Source organism: Pteropus vampyrus, unplaced genomic scaffold, assembly GCF_000151845.1.
Source record: "Pteropus vampyrus isolate Shadow unplaced genomic scaffold, Pvam_2.0 Scaffold99, whole genome shotgun sequence".
Classification (NCBI taxonomy): domain Eukaryota; kingdom Metazoa; phylum Chordata; class Mammalia; order Chiroptera; family Pteropodidae; genus Pteropus; species Pteropus vampyrus.
The window spans coordinates 1,906,359-1,913,336 of record NW_011888880.1 but is presented as its reverse complement, the minus strand read 5'-3'; the positions used below and the strand labels follow the sequence as shown (position 1 = coordinate 1,913,336).

The window sequence follows — 6,978 nt, the reverse complement described above, 5'->3', positions numbered from 1 at the left end:
ACATCTCTAACATTCTAATGTTCTGTGAACCCATGACTGTTTAGCTACTCAGTTAAAAGTGCTGACCGTTGCCTCTCTTACTGACCTATCCCTAAATAAGGACATTAGGATATAGGACTAAAAAGAACATTGCTTAATTCTCCTTTCTAGATTTCTCCTCCTTCGCTTTACTCCTTCCTCTTCCATCTATCTGTTCTCCCGGCACTAAGAGATTTTTAAGATTTTTAAAAACAGCCCCTGAGGGGTTATCTTTCTTTATATGATCAGAGCTAGAGATGGACTTGGCCATTAAGAGGTAAGAGTAGAAGTATTTTTGAGCCTCACTTTTCCTTAAAGGAACTAATAGAACATACGTCACCTGAACTGTGTCATCGGAGAAAGTTTCACCTTCTTCCTTAGGCTGGATGCTGTTGGGGAGCAGTTACGTATTCAAATGAATCTGTCAGGGACAAGAGCCTGGTGCTTGAGTTCTTGCTCGGCCTGATGACATTGATTTGTGAGCATAATGCTCGGCTGCGGGATGTGTGACAGATAAATTTTATCAAAATTAAAGCACAATTAAACATTTCATCTTCCTAATTACTGGCTGTAGATTCAGCCTGATGACCATGTGCTGTAAGAAATCAGCGACCATTACACATTTTAATGGAGCACAGCTGTCTTACAGCTTGGTAATATTTGCACAGTGCCACAGAACTGTAATTTATGATAAAAAGAAAAAATGTGTATTGGCGCTTTTTTGCCAAAATAGATTAAGGATTCATATACTTTAATGAGATTTGGACCTAGTCTTGGATTATCGTTATAAATGATTTATGTGCATGTTGGTGGACTCCTGTAGTTCAGAGTTGATTTGTGGTTTGGTCTACCAAGATGTAATTTCATATCTATTCTTGAGCCAATATCTATCACTTTCTGCCTTTTCTCTTTCTTCTGCATCTTACATTTCTTTCGCCTCTCACAGAGGACAGATGGGAAGGTAAACAAAGCAAAAAAGGCAATGGCAGGAAGAGACTTGTTGAAAAGAATCATAGCTTCTTTCAGACTCATTGCGTTTACAGAAGGGCGGAGCAGAGGCAGCACTTGGGCCTCTGGTCACCAGACTTGGCCTTAGGTACAACCATGAAAATCCAAGCTCACTGGGGCACAGCAGCAGATGGGCCCACAGGACCAAGACTGACTGCAGAACTGGCCTTTGCTCTTCTGGGAAGAGGGTGACAGACAATTAAACTCTTCTCTTCTGTTTCTTCGTTTGTAAAATAGGGGAGGAGACTCATTTCACCCTCCCTTATTGGGATTTGTAAGAGTATTAATGAGGGTGATGATCAATTATTTATAATTATACAGGGCATCGTAACAGAGCTACCTCTCCTTACTATTGCCACTGTAAGCACTTCCAGGCTGTGAATTTGGCCCTACTTGCTATTAACTACTGTTGATATATGTCTCTCTATCACTATTTTTACTGGAAAAACACTTTGAAAGTGCGTGGTTGTGAATGAATTGCTCTCAACACATTGGTCACCAAGAGGGTCATGAGTAGTCGAAACCTGTGCATGTGAGTCATGTGTAAACTGTGTCTGGTGCGTGGTTGTTAATAAATTGGGGAGTAAACATAAATTGTTGTATTTAATTAGCAAGTATTATGATGATTAAACTTGTCCAGGCAAGTTGATGCCATAATCTCCAACCCTCTTTATATGCAGAGGATACATCTATTTCTTTTCAGAAAGCACACTGTAGATGAGAGAAAAAGGCGAGATACCAGAATCTAGACGAATCTGCTCAATTTAGGTGTTAACTTGCCTACTGAAAACAGAGAACATATCCTAATGAATTCAGAAGCCCTAAATATATATATGTAACAGGGAAAGAAGAGCTCATCTTTTCATCATCCCGATCTTCTCCAGGCTTGATTTATTTCGGCACTCATATGCTGGAATGTTTCATACTGTACCAGGTTGCATATGCTTGCACACTAATTCTCAATTGCCGTATGCAGTTTGTGACAACCATCTGCTTCGACCTCCCTTTGAGTTCTTTCTCCCACTCAGCCCAGCTGAAGTAAAAATATGGACAGAAACAACTTCTGCAGGGAAATGAAAAAGTTAATGGGAGAGTTAAAGTTATATTGTGTATCTGCCTTTCGCATGGATGTGCTCCTGCAACTTATGCTCCACTTATCAAATATTTCTGAAGTGCAAAGCCTGACACTTAGCAGAAAGCTGTAAAAAATGCCATGTTTCTTCTGACAGTCTTGGCTGTGGAGGAAAGGTAATAATAAAATATGTACATCTAGTGCACACGCTGACGCTAGAGCCCGCTAGTACTGCTCCAGCAACCTAGACTTACAGTATGTAGCACCTTGTCACATACCAGAGTTGGGGAGAGTGTAGGCGGGGAGGGTGGAGAGGGGCGGGGGGAGGAAGAGAGAGGCGAGCATATTTGAAAATGCCTGAAAAAAAAATCAACAACACATTTTGGAGTTTGACTTGAAAAGGAAGGTTGATATATATATGTCCTAAAAATTACTGAATTAAAATATAGGAGAAAGAATCCCCATAATTAGGAGCTCTGATCTCATATCTTTTTGCATTGGGCATGAAGAGAGAAAAACAGGTAAAGGTGTCTGAGCATTTTAAAAGACATTAAGTTGGTGTATTTGTGTTTGACAGAGATTTTTTTTAAAAAGAGTGCTCCAGTTAGTAGAAAACATACCACTATTATGAAAGTGGTTAAATTTATTGTACTTCATCAAATCAAAGGAACCAATTGTGTCAGACCTGATCTCATGAATGCTGAAATGTGGAAAAATTACATCTTAAAATCAGTGAGAATTTCTCTCTGTCTCTCTCTGTCTCTTTCTCTCTGTCTCTGTCTCTGTCTGTCTCTTTTCTCTCTCTCTGTCTCTCTCTCTCTCTCATCTCTATCTCTGTTTCTATCTATCTGTATCTCTTCCCAAGTTCATCAAAGTATGACATGTAGATCGTTCATTCCATGACCATGTGTCTAACTTTAAGAACAAAAGAAAAATGACCTTGGGACTCTAAGAAGAATGGACGTCATGGGAAATTTATGGAAGAAGAAGGAGAGAAGAAATAAGAGGAGGATGAGAAAGGAAGAGAGAAGAATAGGAGAGCAATCGGAGGTAATACTGTTATACAAATATACAGAACACTTCCATCACAGTCTCTGTCTTCCAAAATCATTAATGTTTATAACAGGAAAAGCACAAAGTGAGAACATAAAATGAAATTGGCAGATAAAGAAAAAAAAAATGTTCCGAATATAGTGCTGATGAGTTTCAGATGGAATCAAATATAAAGCCTGGTGAATCATTATTAAAATGGGCAGAGTACAAGTTCATTGTGTTCTCTTTGAGTCTGAACCACCAGATTCTGTGTAATTATAATTAATCAGTTCTAAAAGCCATAAGTCAGACAAATCTTGTTTGTTGCGCTTTACCTTTTCCTTTAAATTTAGGTGGTTTGTCAGAAGAATTTCAGTATAAATATATCAGAATCAGATTACATAGGTGGGATATATTACCTTACAATTATTGAGGGAATTTTAAAATTCTTTTAAGAAATCCAAAGGTAGTTAATGACCAGTTAGGTCACTGTTTAGAGCATGGGCTTTGGAATCAGACAGACTGAGTTAAAATTCAATTGGAGTTCCCGCTCTGCCATTTATTAGCTTATGAACTTGAACCTCAGTTTCTCTATTTGTAAAATGACTGAAAAGAGCACCTAATTTATTGTTAGGATAAAGCGAGAGAGTGTGTGTACATAATGTTTAGTTCAAAATAAGTGCTTCATAAATGATAGTCCTATTTCTGTCAAAAGTATAGAAGGAACAAATGAAAAAAGCTTCATGGGGCATAGGAGGGGAAAAGCCCCATGACCAAGGACAGTTTGTGGTGGATAGGGCACTGAGTTCTTTCATGGGCAGATGGGGGGTGAAGTGTTAAATTTGGTTGTTTTAGAAAAATGGGATCTTCTGTCATCATCTGATGGTAAAAAATATTAGAATTACACATGCCACCGATTCTTCTGCAAATACTCTATAAAACCATCGTACATGGTTCCATTTCTGGAAATATAATTGCTTCTCTACCAAATTGAACTGGTTTATTTCATGAAAGCTAAACTTTGCTAACTTTTATTGATTACTGCTTGAGATCAGTTTGAAATATGCATGCGTGTGTGTGTGCATGTGCGTGTGTGTGGCTGTGTGTGTATATATCTAAAAAACATATGTGAAGACATACGTACATATATTTCATAATATTTTAAAGAAACCTTTTGTAATTTGGATTTCCAAAAGTGGTTTATCTCTATTTTGTTTCTTGGTCGCCTCCAGACGTAGAAAGACTTGATTGCCTTCATTTTTTTCAGCTAACTGGTTTCATCTACTTTAATTTGTATTATACAGTAAAATTTTTATGTGCCAGATGCCTAAAACACATAGGTTAAAAGCAGGTCAATTTCAGTACAAGACTATCATTTTACAGTTTAGTGAATATTTTTACAAATTCCAAAGTTACAAGCCTGTTGACACAAGCATAGCGCGATTGTTATTCTCAACAAATAATCCAGTTCAAAAATGTTTTCTTCAGACCCTGTGCACCTATCAGTCACCGGTGGGAGCCCAGCACTTGACTAGAAGAGCTTATCACACTCGAAGTGGAGGAAGAGGAGCTGTAGCTTGGGGCTCTCGTTAATGACTGCAGAATCCTCCTCTGCAGCCAAGGCTGGCAAAGTCCACAAGAAACAGCAGGGCTTAAATAGCTCACTGCTAGTCCTAGCAGGGTTCTTGTCAGTCAGATATATTCGCTGCGTACCTATTGTGTGCAGAACGTGTGGTTCCACTTGCCAGCTCAGCGCTGAGAGGTTGGTTTAGCTCTTTTTCTCTTTATGACCTGCGGACTGGTAACAGCACTTCTAGCAGTGTGTTCAATTTAAGAATAATTTATTCCAATAAAACAAGGTGGATGTTCCCTAGATATGGCCACCATATGCCCTGAATTTTCTGGGATAATTCTGATTTCATGTAATTTTATTTTCATTCCAATAAAGGTAGTTAGTGAAATGCATAATGAAATGCGATTTCAATTTTTTATGTTATTCTGAGGTTTCATATAACGAATTGGCATATCGGAAAAAACAATATTTGGCTAGGTTATGTTATGGATTTCTAGTTTGGAAAATGTGGTTACTGGGGAGGCCACTGGTGTCCCTTATAAAGAGATGTTATTTTTACTTCTCACATGAGAATTGTGCTATTTCAGGGAGAGGTGCTAGCATCTACGTACAACCTCGGCTCCATTGGTAACTTCCCAGCTCCCCTATCTCCTCCCTCAAGGACCACTGAGGGTTACATTGTGATAGAGTTGTGGATCTTACAACTGGTAGGAATCTTTAAGTTTCAGGTAACCGAGACACCAGCCCTAACTGACACTAACAATGGAGGAGATTCATTAGGTCACATACTTGAAAAGGTAGGTGAAGGTTGGCTGTAATTGAGATGTAATCTGGAAAATCAAATGGTATTGTTAAGGACTGATTTAGTCTCAGTGTCTATGTCCTTCCCCTTGACTTCATTCTCAGGCTCCACACAGGGCATCGGATAGCCCTCAGTTGCCTCACAGTCTCAAAATGTCCCCAGAAGCTTCAGACCTTAGGTAGTCTCACCCCATTAGTAAAGAAAAGAAAGGTTCTTTCATAGTCTCCATGGAAGAGGGACACTTTATTCCCAGAAGCCCCAGCAAACATTTCCGCTGCTTCTTGGCTTTCTTTAGGTTCTGTGCCCTTCCCTCAACCAATTACTTGGCTAGAGACGTGGGATGCACCAGTAGGTTCAAGCCCATCGTTCTCCACTTTAATATTTGGGGATGAGATCGATTGTATCATGCCATGCCATGCGATTAAAAATGGTTCCTCTGAAGCAAAATTTGGGTTCTGTTACCAGGAGAGGCAAGGGATGCTGGGAAGAATAAAACAACAAATGACTGCTATTAAGTCTGAATGTTTGTGCGTACCATTAAAACACAATTTCTTGGAATAAAAGAGCATATAGTGCCCAAGTCATCAAATCATGTTATCTGTAGGTGTTCATTGGGCAGCCAGACTCATGCACTAACTGAAATTTTCTTTCTCAAAGGCCAGACATGTAGCTCATAGATTAAATTTCATGCCTGAGCCAAAGTGCTACCTGGAGATCTTCAGTTTGACAAATATGTGGTCAAAATTACAAATTTTAAATGAGGAAATTCCAAGTGGATAGGACAAAGAAGTACAATGATATCAACATTTCTTTTTAAAAGCACGGGAATTATGAGGATTCTGAGGTCCTGAGATCACTGAATGGAGAGGAACATCCTAGAATTATGAATCTAGGACGTGGTTCCAAAGCGTAGCAGTTAGCACGTCTACTTTACACGCACAAGGTCCTGGATTCACACCCCAGTGGAGCCAAGGTCCATGATCTACGGCCATGCCACCCTGAACAAGCCCGATGTCTGATCTCGGAAGCTAAGCAGGGTCGGGCCTGGTTAGTACTTGGATGGGAGACCACCTAGGAAGACCAGGTGCTGTAGGCATAAATAATAATAATAAAATAAAATAGAATTATGAATCTAAGGTGGTATAATCTCTTAGTGTGGTATCTCCCAAACTGCTTCATTATAAGTAGTATCTAAGGGGGCTTTTTTAAAACACTGATGCTTGGGTTCAACCTCACACCTTTTGAATCAATATTTCCGTGAGAAGGGTCTGATAGTCTGTATTTTCAAAAATAGACAAATTGGGAAAACATCAATTTGCTCTACATCTCCCACTTATCTACTGTAAGAGTCACATGAATTTATGCAGAACAGGAAGGGTGCTACTCAGCATTGCCTCCATTCATTCATTCATTCATTCAACGAATATTTACTTTACATTTAGTCTGTTCTAGACATTATGCTTCTAAGCAGTA

At 39.1% G+C, this 6,978-nt stretch overlaps 1 pseudogene; it reads left to right on the top strand.

The window, feature by feature from the left end:
- The first annotated feature begins 6,485 nt into the window (after positions 1-6,485).
- On the top strand, positions 6,486-6,601 carry LOC111742707 (annotated as a pseudogene).
- Positions 6,602-6,978: the final 377 nt, after the last annotated feature.